Below are 15,322 nucleotides of genomic sequence, written 5' to 3'. Positions count from 1 at the left end.
TTACAAAAGGCATTAAATACAATTCAAATTCTATATGAATTTGACCCAAATAGCATCGGTTTAAATCTAGTTTAATTTCTACGCATTAGATTTGGAATCCAATTTCACCGATTCCTAAGGTCAAAGGGAAACTTTTCAATGATGGGGTCGGGATCAGATTGTGGACTGGATTTAGGACACCATAGCGACGTCGGTCATTGACACGATGACATGGACGGTTTTGGAGCTATAGTGAATGGATTGGAGGGGCGTCTCCTGTTCTGAACTCATGGAGAAGAGATGCACACTTTGACACAAAAGGATTTTACAGAAACAAGGTCTAGGTTGTGAATGGCATGGCCATGTTGATCAGGATCGGCATGGTGTGACGAGTGCGCGGCCAACATGAACAATTCGATTGGAGGCCTCAAATACGTGGAGTAGGTCGAAGGAATTTTATACATACTCACCGATGGGGACGAGATCGACCGACGAAGGTGGCGGCCGGAGTTGGAGTAGATGCAAAAACCGGAGAGCTGCGGTCGGCCGATGGAGCAACGGGTCGGCTGAATCGATTCCCGCAGCCAAGGCGATGCTCGTGGCGCGAGAGCTCGACCTTCGGGGCTCCGGTTCGCTGGAGTCAGGTATGGCAGCGGCAATGACGAAAGGCGGCGCTAGGGCAGAGGAGAGGTGGCGATTGCAGGAACGAGAGGCGGCGCTGTGGAGAAGAGAGGAGGGGGATGCTGCTCGGTTTGGGGGCGGATGGTCGAAGGTTCGGTGTAGCCGGAAGGTTCGCATGCTGAGAGGCGGCGGCGTGCCTTTGGTGCGTGCGTCGGCGCGTGCGTGGTAGAGAGACAGGCACGAACGGCCTTTGATCAGGCGTGCAGGTGGGCTGGGAATATACCTGGCTATCGGGCCGGACCGGCCCTAGATAAACGGGCCTAGCCTGGGCATGGGCCCCCAGGCCTGAAATTAAAGGGGCCTGGCCGGGCCGGCACGTTAAGGGGATCCGAAGGCCCAGGCTCGGCTCCGGGCACAACTCGGCCCAGCCCGGCCCGGTAGACTCGCATCGCGCCTACAGTGGTGTTTGATTCTCGGACATTTAGGACATCAGCGTATGTGGGTTCTGTGTAGTTTAGGCCGTAATCTATGAGCGTGAACTCGTATGAATTGGAGTTGTTTGGATCATATGGTGAATTTGGAGGAATGGGTATGTGTTTGAGAGGGGTGGAGTGGTTTGAATGTGAAAATTATGCGTATGAAATGCCCTATTTATAAGTAAAATTCGGCCAAAATCGGGCCTAATTTTTTTTAAAAAAGCACAAATGGGCCTCCGAAGCCCCCCTAAGCAGGCAGCCGACCGTTAACCCCGCGCAGCCAACTAGCGAAAGGCACATGCCCCCGCGCCCCCTGTCCCCGACCGTTCTTTCCCTGTTCTCGCACGCCCCGCACCAATCAGGCGCCGGCACGTGCCCTCTGCGCCCCCGCTCCCCGACAGTTGCCGCGTCGCGCACGCCCTGCGCCTAACCGGGCCTCGCACGCCTCATTTCCGTAATCGGGGCCGCCTTGCCTGCGTAGTTAAACGGGCCGCCGCGCCTGCCGGGCCACGCGTGCCGGGCCGGGCTTCATCGGGCCAGTTGCTAGCCCATCGGGCCTCGGTCAGAAGCTCCGGCGCGGCACACGCCATGCTTCGGGCCGGCCCGGCCCGTTTAACTTCGTGCCGGGCCAGGCACTGCCGGGCCAAGCCCGTCGAGCTTCCGGGCTTATAGATACATTCATATTTGAACAAATTTGAGTCACTTAATGTAATATGGGAGGGAGGGAGTATAAGTCTATTTGATTTACTTTATTTCTAGCCTTTGGGGCTTTGGGCGGAAATATTTTTCTGGCCCATATATAAATGGGGAAATTGGCCACAAGACATAATTATTTTCTAGCCTTTGCCGAAACACTTCGCCGGATTGCTTCTTTGTCCAGTTCCATTACAATTTCGTGGCCATTTGCCACAACACACTGCTTCGCCTAAAACGGAAAGTTTCACTTTTTCCACGATACCCAGACCTGAAATTTAAACCTATGATTTTGTGAAATGTTATTGTTCGACCTGTGGCTAAATAATGACCAATTTTGTAATCAAATTATGTTCAAAGTCGATACTTTTGTACTGCCTTTGGGGCCAAAATTTCTAGAGATTTTTTTTGTTCAAAACCATCATCCTCCCAAGCAAAAAGCGTCATCCAGAGAAATAAAAAAGTCAAACTTTCCGTTTTGGGGTTGACAGTTTGTTATGTCAAATGACCACAAAATTGTAATGATATTGAGCAAAGACACAATCCGTTGGTGTGTTTCGGCAAAGGCCAGAAAATAACTGTGTGATGTGGCCAAGTTTCCCTATATAAACTTATATCGGACACCGATTCGACTTTGAAAAATCAGGAATATTCAAAGGTAGTCTCTCCGTTTCATAATTCTTGTCGAAATATAACATGTATCTAAACACTTTTTAGTAACAGATACATCCATTTTTAATCAAATTTGAGACAAGAATTATGCGACGGAGGGAATACGTATTTAAATATGCAGAATTTAAATAAAATAATAACAAACCAGAGGAGAAAGTATAAATCAAATTTAAATTCCATTTTGGGTTAACTCAGTTTAAATCAAAGTTACAGAAAGATTTCAATTAAGTTTTGTTTGATTTAACGAAATTTTTCAGTTCTCATTTAGGATTGAAAAAAACTCTAAAAACTTGTACTCCGTATATTACAACTGGTCTGACTTAGAAGCAGAGGAAGTACTCGTTGAAAATTAACGTAGGAATGGTTTGAAAAGAAAAAGGGCCCATTGCCCAAACATAGACTTGCAGGAAAGCGAAGAGAGAAAACCACCGGGATACACATGGCGGTGGCAATGCAGCCACCCTAGCTTCGTCCGCTCACCTCCCCCTACTTTCTATGCCCGTCCCTCTACTAGCCCTCCTAGGCGGTGCCATAGCCGCCCTCGTCGTCCTCGTGCTCGCCATATTTGCCTGTCGGCAATGGCGGCGGCGGCACCGGCGCCACTGCGAGGTCGACTACCCGCCGGCCGTAAGTCAGGTCGAGATCCAAGCTCTCTCGCTCCCTTCTCTCCTATTTCTCTATCGCGTGATCCACAATCAAATGTCGGCAGCCGAAATCCAGGTGTTTCTTGACGCGAATCGGTGGTCCCGGTATTCTCTTGGAGGATTGTGCTATAGACAAGGGTTGGTTTGACTGCGCATGGGGTTCTTGGTGCCACGTTAGCATCGGCCATGGGGTTGTTCTCGCTAGTTTGTTCTTCTCTTCGTTCTCTTTGGAGAACATTGGTGGATTATCCAGTGTTGATGGATAGGTTACTGGTTTATTTCCCACACTGATATTTAGGGGCTTTGTTTCCGCAAAAAAAAAGATACTCCCTCCATTCCTTAAAGGTTGGCATATTAGCTTTCATTAAGACAAGGTTTTGACCAAAAAGTACTCTGTTAAAGTGTGGTTTATATGACATGAAACCACAAGTATCATGAAGTACTTTTGATAACGAATCTAGCGATACTAATTTCATGTCATATAAACCACACCTTGACATAGTAATTTGTGGTCAAAGACTTGTCTTACTGAAAACTAATATACCAATCTTTAAGAAACGGAGGGAGTATTTAGGGGCTTTGGTTTGGCCATGGTAATCGTTGAAGTCTATGTAGATGTTGATTAGAGTGTCCTCCAGAGTCCAGACAGTTATGCCAATTTGGATGACTTCAATCAATGTGCGCAAAAAAAAGGATGACTTCAATCAGTATGAGAAAAACAATATGTTGATTGCTATATCAATTGCACGCAAGTTCATTGACTTATCATATTGGAAAATACAAAAATGTGTGATTTTGTACAGATATGCTGAGGACCATTTTCTCTGTCCAAAAATTCCATCCAGTACTTATTGGAGTAATCAGCACGTGTAATATTTGAAATTTCACATGAAATTGTACTGAAGTCCCAAATAGCAGACATCCCGTCCTTGTATGTCAGATTGACTTATCAAGTGTTGGATATCAATCCATGTACTATTGAATCAGAAAACTTCAAAATTATGAACGATTGTAAAGTTTTCTATTTGTTCATATTTTTTTCGTTTGCGAGTTACTTTCTTGTAGCAATGTAGTTTAGGACAGCCAAATATGTATCACAAAATACAAATTAATATATGAGCATAACAAGTCTTCTTGTAGTTTTTAGGTGAACATTTTGATAAATTTCTTTCTTTGGTGTTGTTGAAAAAGTCTAAAACGATGGGAAAAAAATGAATGAAAAGACATCTGAAAATGAAAAAGGAGAAGGGTGAAAAGTGTCTTCCTAGGCCTTTCTGAGCTCACCTGCTGGTCGTCTAATCCTCACCGCACCACTCTTCACGAGATGGGTGTCACCACCCCGCGTGTCCCTCTGCCTTTTCTCCGTAGTGTCATTTACTGAATCCATCACCGAGTGCTGCAGCTCCAGTAGTCCAGTCTTCTCTGGAGCACGTCCACTCTGCTCCTTTTCCATATGCAGGATCTCTGGCCTCCAGGAGTACTCATACTCTGATCTGGAACGTTCAGATAGCATTTGGTCGCTTCCTCATTCCTGCACAGCATGCTTGTGTAAGCAGACACATTCAGCAACACAACTGATTTTTGGAAGGTTGAGTCCCATTTTTGGTTTTATTTTTTCCCCTATGCAAAATCTTGATATCATCACTGATTGATGAAATTGCAGAAAACCACACATATAATGGCCAAAATGCCAGAGCAGTGCACCGATCCCATTTCACAAAATCACACTTTGTGCACAGTAGCGTAGCTTGGAGTGAAAATTAGAAGGTGCAAGAGTATGAATTTGGTAATTTAAGTGTCAATATTTTGAAGCTTAATCAGCAATCTGTCCTCAATAACACACATTGAATGAAATTACACAAATGTTCTGTCTGAAGCTCCGCCCCTGCTTGTGCGCGAACATTCTTTAATAAGAAACCCTACTTTGTCCGCACACTGGATATAGTGTATGGTGGGTCTATTCGTCAGCCTTGTTTTGTGAAATGAAATCTCAAAGGTGCAGATTTCTGATAGTTTCTACTGTTATATAGTACATATGTAGTTTTCTAAAAGTTACTCTGACAGGATTATCAATCTAGATGAGCTTATTTGCATTAGTAGTTTGTCTCGATTGCTTTCGTGTCACTGTCAAAGTTTGATGAAATAGGCAAGTTTTGTAGTTAGTTCCACTTGTCTGCTTCAGCATTGGCATGGCGTTAAGTTGTGTTGATAGAGGTATGAAGTTATTAGAAGCTACATTTGTGATAAGTAAAACGACTTACAAGTATTTGGGATGCCACACTCAACCTTATGTGTTGTTTTTTCAGGCATTTTAAAATAATTAACTTTTCCAGTTCCGTGAGTAGCTTCTAGATTCAATCAGTCAAACAATAGGGCTAGGGTGACAAGAATCCCACTGTTTAGGTTACTTGCCTGCATAGAGAATGGACTGGCATCAAGGGGTTTCACTTTTTTTAGACTGCTAAACAAGTTCTTTGAAAGCCCAATTATATGCTGAGATGTTTGTTGACAAATCATCCCACATAATCTGCAGACGCTTCCTTTGCAGTATGAGGATCTAAGTGGGCCTCTTCTCCCTGAAAATTTGGATGATCACTCTTGCCAAAGTAACAGTTTTCCTGGAAGTTTTGTTGGATAATCTTTGAAGATTCAAACAAACAGGAGTGACTCTTCACCCAGAATTCATGGTATAGCTGACACCTCTATACAAGGTACCCTACTTGGAAAAACACCTTTCTTCAGTTTGTCCTGTCTTGGCTGGATCACTCAGATCAATTATACAAGCAATGCCATTTTTTCCTGTACTGACAATTGCTATGAGATTTGTAGGAGAAATTCATGTAATTGATGTCAGAAATGAAACTTCTGAAGAGATCCATTTGGGAAGCACACTTAGGTCTACACGACAGACAAGTCGGCCTTCACCTGATCAAAAGCACAAAAGAGGGGATTCTGGAGAGGATACTCGTAATGGCAGCATTCCACTGAAGGATAATGCACATCGTAAGATATTCATCAAACTTGATTTTATCATTTACTAGCCCATGCCTTGCAAAGGTTGGCATTTATATGCCAATTTCATCCAACCTTTTGCTAGAAGTGCAGGAAGCTGCCTAGATTTAGAGGTCATAGCTGGCCCATGTCAGGGAATAAGCTGTTCTCGACAGTCAACTAGTCCTACACTCCCAATAACTCTTGGAAGGGTTCCCCCAAGTGAGTTGGTGTTGAGGGACTCTGAAGTGTCAGGGAAGCATGCTCAGATAAACTGGAATTCGAAGGTATGCTGTTCAGGAATTCTCTGCACTTATCTTCCACATTTAACTCTATTTTATTGGAACATTAGTGGTGTCGTAGCCCGGGGCGTAGACACCGGGGGTGGGCGGCACCCCCTTTAGGTTCGGCAGAGGGCGTCGGGGATCGCTCCGGCGATCGCCGGCGAGGCCAATGTCAAGCGTGACGGAACACAAGATCGCTTTTACCTAGGTTCGGGCCACCCTGAGGTGTAAAACCCTACGTCCTGCTTCTGTGCTTTTATTAACCAATGAACGAGGATTTACAGGTTGCCAGGGGAGTCCTTGGGTGCTCTCTCCTTTCTAGCTAAGGGCTACTTGCTATTTTCGGCTAAAACTAGACAGGAACCGACCCCTTTGACCGTGGACAATGGTCCTCCTTTTATACTCAAGGATGGATGACAAATGGCGAGCAAAGAACTCGTTCACAGCGGGCCAGTCACTGTGGGCTGACTAGACGGGGAATCCCCTTTCTGTCGGAACATTAAATGCTTGCTTGCGCTTCACTCCTTGCCCTGACGAGCCCTGCGCACAGGGAACCTGCCGGGCGGCCACGTGGCGTCGATGCTCTGTCTGTTTGGTACCGTCCTTGTAGCAAGCGCCCGCGCCCGGGGACACCCTCCCCGGCAAGTGACCTTCTCGGGGAGCGCCCAGACGGGGATTCTCTTGTTGCCTTCCAGGGCAACCCCCGCAGCCTGGCTAGCCTTGCTAGGCTGGTGGCTTGCCGGGCAGCTTGTGCGGTGCTGCCCGGGGCGCTATCCTTCCGGGGAGCGGGTGAGGCGACCCACGCGTTATGCAACGGTGGTACCCTGGGTGCCACTGGTGCGACAAGTGAAGAGCCCTACTGGAATATATTAAGAACCAAAAAATATGTAGAGAAGCAATGTCCAGAAGACACATATAGGTTCATAGAATACGAGAAGCTCTTACACCATAGCTGTGGATGATAAGACATAATAGTACTATGGGTGGGCCACACTCTAGCTACTGGCAGGGCCTCCCCTACAGTTTTCCCCTATAAAAAGCGACACACTCCAGCTACTTACCCAATCACAGAGTTTACTCTAAGCCATTTGATTGGTTGTTTCTACAGCCTTTTAGCTCATTGCCAAAATTTAGTAAGTCGATGTTGGTGATGAATCGTAACAATGGCATTTTGTGTGATAGGATCATATCATATGCATGATTTTTTTTCATCTGTGTTAGATTACATCCCCACTGATTAAATTTACTCATGAGTGATCAATTCTGGTTGGTAGTCTGCTAGGGTGGTACAGACAGAATTTGTAATCATTTGCAAAATCCTGAAATTATTCTTTCGATATTAAATTTGTTTGCTTAATTTTGTAATACAACAATACAATGCGAAACATGTAAATCTATTCATTGAGTCTTAAGCAACAGCAATTTCTGCAGGGGAGCTTTGCCATGCTACCTTTTCCATCAGCACTTCATTGATGTAAAACACTCATTATGAGTAGATACTTATTTCATTGACTGTAATTATGAAAAGTTTCTGAGCATTTACCAAGTTGAAAGTGTGAAATTGGAAGGCCATCTAGTCTATATTGCTGCTTCAGTTTTGAGCTGCTTGCTCTCCTCCATTTTGAAAGTGCATCTATGCCCCCGTAGTGGGTTATGGATGATTAGTGACAATTGAATCAAGGGGCAAGGGGCTAAGGGTGTGTTAAGGTGTTAGACATGTCTTTAGACCAAAGATTCTCAAAGGAAGGATAGTTGATGACCCCTGGAAAGATTAGAAAAGAAACAACAAGACTAAGGATGATTCTATGGTTTTGTGATCCATGATCACATTGCGTCCTTGGAATGCCGTACTAAAAAGATGGGAACTAGTCAACGACTGAGGAAAAGATAAGTTGCCAAGTGCTCAAGGAAAATCTTTTTCCATCTTCATCTTTCTTCCCTGTTGAGTTTCAGTACTACTGACTGACTCCCTCCCGGTACTATCGACTTGATCTAGAGAACTGATCCCAGTGCTGAGTATCGGTTTGGAAGTTTCAAATGGGAACTGCCTGGTACCTCTGAAAAGGGTCGGTGGCATTTGCTAGCAGTTTGGCACCTCAGAGTTTTAATCTCCCAGAAACCCAGAGCCTCCAAACACAAACAGAGGCTCTGTAAGCTTTCGGTACCACCAATTGATTTCGGTTCAGTACTACCGAAGTTAGCCTGATGCTACGTAGTTAAGTTCTGATGTCATCCGGTACCTCCGAGTCAGGACTTGGTCCCTGTCCAAGTTTGCCTGTTTCTTCAGATACGTTTGACAGTTTGAGTTGGAACAGCTAAGCGGAGCAGGTTGCTCTCTGTTGTGGTTCGGTACACCTGAGCAAACCCTAGTTCCAGGACAGAGACTGGCTTTTGATAGTTGGTACCTCTGAATGAATTCCAGTAAGTACCTCCGGTTGCTGATTTTGAACAAGCTGTTCTTTTCATTATTGAACTACCCGTTGTTTCAAACTTCGGTACTACTGACATGAGTTCGTTCGGTAGTACCGAAGGTCGATTTCACTGTGCAACGGCTAGAATTTTGGAGACCTCCCCACTTCTTGGGGCGAGTAGTTCTTCCATTTCTTGTATCATCTTTCTGCTTCACAAGTGAGCTCTCTTTTGTTCTTTTGAGATTTGATCTTTAGGGAGAGATTCTTGGAGATTTGGGTTGGATTATCCTGGACCACTCAATAAGGGATTTATGGAGAAGGCAGGAAGTTTGTTTAGGCTTGGAGATTGCCTCAAAATCCACCATGAGTGATTGGGCATTGTTTTGGTGACCTAGTTCAAGGAGATAAGGTGACGATTTTGCGTCCCCGTAGGTCTTCTTGACCAAGCCTCTCAAAAGGAGACGTAGGATCACACCAACGATTCAAACTCTAGGAAAAATCCTTGTCTATTAACTTTCTATACTTCTGGCACCTATATTCTTGTAAGTTGTTTCTGCTGAGTAGAATTGCACATAGGTTATTTGTCGATCTACTTTGTCTTTCACATTACTTGTATGCTGCATACACATTTTGGTTTCTCTTCCACTCCCTTTCAACAGTGAAAAGTGACCATTACTGTATTGCAGACAATGAAGTGGGAACTTGTGGACATGGGCAGCTTGAATGGAACATTCTTGAACTCCCAAGCAGTTCACCACCCAGATGATGGTTCTAGACACTGGGGGGAGCCTGCCGAACTAGCAGACGGTGACATTATAGCTCTAGAGACTTCATCAAAACTATCTGTAAGTTCCTGATATGCTTCCAGTATCTTCTTTTTCTTCAAGATTACTGCAATATTTTGTTGACTTCCTACTCTATTGGGGTACAATTGGTTTATGATGTTAATCTCCATTGTGTGTGTGTGTGGGGGGGGGGGGGGGGGGGCTTATTGGGGTGTGAAATAAATCATTGAGAGTTGATCCAGGGATGGCATGTTTTTCTGGACTTGATCCCATAGCAAATCTAGCCCCTGGAACTTACTCCCTCCGATCCATAAAAAGTGTCGCTCATTTTGTACTAAGTTATTACAAATTTTGTACTAAGTGGATGACACTTTTTATGGATCCGAGGGAGTACATGAGTATATTTATTTTCTTAAATTTTTACGTTTAAATGGCCATTATAAAGTTTATGGTCATATACATCAATTTGGTGGTCCAAGGAGGCCAGGACCCAAGTTTATCATTTATTGGTAAGTTCTAATTTGGTTACTACTCCTTACGCAGAACAGTTCCTGGTTCCTCTTACATCTGTAGTTCCATTAACCCGGAACAAAATATTAATCTAATAAAGTGACATCTGTACAAACTGTTGCAGCGTAGTTCTGTCAACGCTTATACAGAGGTTTTCAGCCCCTGCTGAGCCATAGACCAGCCCATTGTATCCATCATTTTCACATATTTGACCCTATTCAAGTTGAAAAAGGGTTTGCTCAACACAACTTGGGTAATGTTGAGCTTAAATAATTTGATTTGTGATGTCTTCATCATGAAAATTGTAAATACATTGATTGTTCATTGATTTATTATATCAACCATATTTTCAATAAATTGGCTTCTTTAAAGCTTCTTGATTTATGCACTATGTAGCAGTGGATCCAGCCCAACCTGCTAATTGGTGATCTTATTCCATCACTTGCATCACGCTGGTACCTTATTGTAGGTCCACATTGCACTGGAAAATCGACGTGTTCCTGCTGGAGTTGGTATAACATCTGATCCAATGGTGGTCCGTTGAAGTGGAAATAAACTTCCAATGGAGGACATCAGCTTTTGCCAGTATCCTCTGCAAGGTGTTGAGCAGGTCAGTAATAAGTTAATTCTCAGTCTTATGCTATTTTTGTTAAGTTTTAAATAACTGTATGCTTATTTATTATACCAAAATTGCTTTGCAGTTTGGGCTCTTTGGAATTTTTGATGGACATGGTGGGGATGGAGCTGCTAGAGCTGCCAGCAAGTTAGTCTTTATGCTTATCTGTTCCATCAGTGTGATGTATTTTATCCTAACATAGGGGTTTGTCATACTAGCTTGGTCTAACAAAATCTGCTCTTGTTCTAGATCTGATTATTTTCAGCATTGTAAGGACATTGCGCAAAGCTGATGTTCCTTTTGGTTGTTAGAATTCTTCCAGAAAAGGTGGCAAATATTTTGTCTCAGCATGAGACAAAAGAAAAGGTTCTTTCATGCTCAGATGCTTCTGATGTTCTTAGATATGCTTTCAGTTTGACAGAAGCTGCAATCGACCATCAGTATGAGGTTCTCTGTTTTTCTTTCTATTTGTTCTTGTTTACCTACTAATTCATTCATTTAATATATACTGCAAGGTTTGATTCAGGATTAAATGTGTTCGGATGGTAGTGTTGTGTAGTTTTTATAATCCTTCACCCCTTTTGCGCTGTGCTCTACCAAGTTATCGTTAAGATGGAAGCCCTTTGTTTCATATGTTAACAATATAAACATAAAAAGTGTAAGGTTGCCTAAGATTCTTTATACGTATGCAGGAAACCCACGGTCTTAATTCCCTTGAACATAGTGACACAAAAAATAGTTTCCAAATTGTTTACATAAGTTTTTCTTATGCAGGAACCCCTACTGTAGGTGTGGGTCCTAGCTAGCAGCAGCCTAGGCTGCACCATAGAGGTTACCCAAGTCAAGTCTTGGGTCCAGCATATTTACGGTACCCTGGGACCTGCCGTGCTGGTCCAGCATGTTGATGTTTCGTGACAGCTGTGCCACGTTACCCTCGCTAAGGTGCCGGATTCCTCACGCTGGCGCATGACTGCCCAGGGAGAGTTCACCTCCATGTTTTGCTACACCGCACTCTTCAACGGCTCAACTTGCGGCGATAACTGGAGGCCATGGCCCATGGGGATCCTTGCGGGTCAAGTTCCTCGTCCGGCTTGTGCTCCAGGACAGGTATTGTGGAGCACCTGGCACATCACCATCTCCCCATCGCAGCCTCCTGCCTCCTCTGCAATCAGGCGCCAGAGACTATGCGGCACCTCTTTTCTGGCCGTTCCTTCTCCACCAGGTCTGGCACAAGGTCCTTTCCTGGTGCCGCTCCCCAGTCAGCCTGCCGCAACCTGCCAATGACATCGCAACTTGGCAGGCGTCTGTGGTACGCTTCACACTGAACAGCCAGAAAAAGGGTTGGTTTCCATCACCATGCTTACAGCTTGGTGGCTTTCGGAACACCAACATGGCTGTACCTCCAATGGTGAGCAGCCATAGGTCTTCCGACTGGTACAGACCATCCAGGACGATGCACGTGACTGGAGGAAGGCAGGAGCGCTGGGTGTTAGGCACATCATCCAGGACAAGACGGAGCAAGACTTTCCTAGTCTTGCCATCAGGTGAGCGTGAGTCTGCTCATTCGTTGCCACATGCTGTCCATGTGCGTGTAATGATATGCAAGGCTCAAAAGGTTTGGTCTGTCCGAACCCGTCTCAGACCTTACCCCTGTTATGCTTCCCTACACAATCTTGGTCAGAAGTCCAGTCCTTGAATTCTATGTTGATATGTCCAAAAATCACTAGGTCTGGATGTGCTATCTACAACAAATTTATAGGAAATCATCTTTGGATGTTTCAGATTTTATCATCATGTTTACTGATCTTGGACTTCTCGAATCCGGGACATCTAAAAGCAGCAATTCTGAGGTTACCACATGGTGTCTGCTGGACCATATGCACTGCTCTTCTGACTTGATTTTCACCTATTCCGCACTAAACATTAAAGGGAGAATATACTACGATGTGTAAATACAAAAGTTGATGTTGACTCAGGTAGCTATTCATGAGCAGTATAGCTGATGTGATGATCTTCTTGCTGATTTCATCCCCAGGATTCAGATTTTTGGTAGTTTTACCCCCAGACTTCAGATTTTGTTGACAGTCTGCTAGTAGTTGCAGACCCAAACACATTCATTGGTAGAGCGGCATGTTTAGTCACAAAACTTGTCAAGCTATTCCCGTCCCCATGATGCAAATTTTAGGAAGTTATGTTCCCAAACTCTAGGCCTTGTTGCTATCCTTGTCCGAAGATCGTAGATATTTGGCAATTTACTGGCCTAAATCCTATTTATAAAGTTCGGAGTTGGTGGTTGTCCGTTCACTCCCTTTCAACTCTTCTCTTCTCACCCCTGATAGGGTGGACCGTGCAAACCCCCGAGTTAGAGAAGCAATCAATAACACACCTCCTAATCTCCTCCTGCCACCTCTGCAATTTCCAGGAACTTGGTTTCATAGTTCAAATCTTGCAAAGCTCATTGCTAGGCTTTAATAGCATTGGTCCATAGTATAATTATTATTATTCGTATATTTTTTTTCTTAGCGATTCCATAGCAAAGCACGGGCACTATGCTAGTGTTAAGAAGAAAAATAACCCTCCCACGGTTGTTGACTTTTAAAATGCTGGGCCTAGCCAGAGTTAGGAGTACTCACTTTTTCCTGGAATTCTGCATATGGTCTATGTCAAGTCTTGGAGGTTTGTGTGGTTTATTATATATGTTTGCTCTTCTCAGGGATGTACAGCAACAGCCCTTCTGATTTGGTTTGATCAAAATAAAGCTTGTTTTGCTCAATGTGCTAATCTTGGTGATTCTGCTTGTGTATTGAGGTAAAAACAAAAAGATGTTTACTTTATTTTATGAAGTTCCATATTAGAATTTCTGTCAAGTATAAGCCACCAGATAATATATGCCAAAACACTAGTTCTCCTTGGTAATTTCAGCACAATACAGTATTTACTAAGAGTTCCAAGCCCCATTTTGTGTTGCCTATTTTTGTCAGTGTCAACGGAAAGATGACTGATATGACTGAAGATCATCGAGTAGCTAGTGCGAATGAACGAGCTAGGATAGCAAGAAGTGGGCAGCCCCTGAAAGATGGTGAAGTCCGTCTTTGTGGTATACTACGGCTACCAGTGCAACTCTGTTTTTATCCCAATGAATGGTGAAAGCAATACCAATTTGATTGTTATTTTGACAGGACTAAATCTTGCCAGGGTGCTTGGAGATAGGTTTCTAAAGGAACAAGACTCACGCTTCAGCTCAGAACCATACGTGAGCCCAGCCATTCACATTGCCAAAGGAAGCACAGCTTTTGCCATTATTGCTAGGTAACATCATTTCTCAATGCTGCGAAAGAAACACGTGTTGATGTCATGGTTCCATCGTGACGTTGTGGGTTGTTTCTTATGCATGCAGTGATGAGCTCTGGGATGTTATTACTACGAAAAAGGCAGAGCAGCTTGTTGTTGAGGTGAAAGAGCTATGTTTGTTTGTTAGTTGCATTGTCTTGTTAATTTGTAGTCTCAGCCGGTTTCGTCACCGTTTTGCAGGTTAGGGAGAACAATTGTGATAATGTCTCAGCCGAGAAAATAGCAGTCGTGTATTAAGTGAAGCTAGGAATTTGCGAACCAAGGACAATACATCCGTTATATTTGTGGATTTCGACATTTTGAGAACAGATCCTTGTATCGCCACATGATTGCTCTGTTTTTTGACACAGCTTTCTGTAAGAATAATCTGCTAGGCTGCTTGTACCTCCATTTTCCTCTTGATTCAGTTTCCGTTTCTGTCAAGATAATCTTAATGAAATGCTCTGAAAGCATGGTGTATGTACTGATGAGCACAGCATTAGGTGATGGCTATAAATCCTGAAGTTCCTACTACAGTTCACATTTCAGCAGATGAATTCTGGGTGTAAAAGGACTAAAGTCTAAATGGTCCTGCGCCTGCACATTAACTTGACAGCTTTTACCAGAATCTAGCACCCAAAGAGAATGGTGCCAAGTGAGAAATGTTGTGGTTTCCCAACCAACCCAGCAGGTCAGCATGGTAAGCAGCAGGGATACAGAAAAAAAAGGTGCTGTTGCAATTTGTGCACACTGCTGGCCTCAGAAGGCAGCAATTGGCGGACTGACAGGAATGGAAGGCTGATGAATCTGCCAAGGGCTAGAATCTAGTGACATTCTCTTTAACTCCATCTGGCAAGGTCAGGAGACAGGGCAGTGCCCAAAGCTTTTACTCCTTTTTGCAGCCCTAGATTTGGAACCGAGCTAGCAGTAGCCCCCCGGCTGTGTGCTCTCTCTGTGCTGCTTAGGGCACTGGAAGTAGTTAGGTCCATTTGCCTGTTCTGTGAGATGGAGTGTGACACCGAGAACATTTCATTGGCGTGTGTGTACTGTGTGGTGGTGCTTATGCCGACTTACCTGCGAGCATGTAAATGCGTCTGTAAAACATTCGACTACTCTTTTAAATTCTAAATTAAGGATGCGAATAGGATCTTACATATACCTCGCTTCTAGGCCAACTTCTAAATCTTCGGGTAAAATTTTATGCGATTTCTTTGAAACAGCAAGTCGATTAAACTTACCAGCAAAAAAAGTCAATTGAACTAGATCCTGTTTTCACATTTCCAATCCAAAGCATATGCTATAGTTGGAAG

General features: G+C 44.0%; 1 pseudogene; it reads left to right on the top strand.

The window, feature by feature from the left end:
* The first annotated feature begins 2,921 nt into the window (after positions 1 to 2,921).
* Positions 2,922 to 15,164, top strand: LOC100839969 (annotated as a pseudogene).
* Positions 15,165 to 15,322: the final 158 nt, after the last annotated feature.

This window comes from Brachypodium distachyon, chromosome 1, assembly GCF_000005505.3.
Source record: "Brachypodium distachyon strain Bd21 chromosome 1, Brachypodium_distachyon_v3.0, whole genome shotgun sequence".
NCBI classification, from domain to species: Eukaryota; Viridiplantae; Streptophyta; class Magnoliopsida; order Poales; family Poaceae; genus Brachypodium; species Brachypodium distachyon.
The sequence above is the reverse complement of the archived record's forward strand: the minus strand, read 5'-3'. Positions and strand labels throughout refer to the sequence as shown.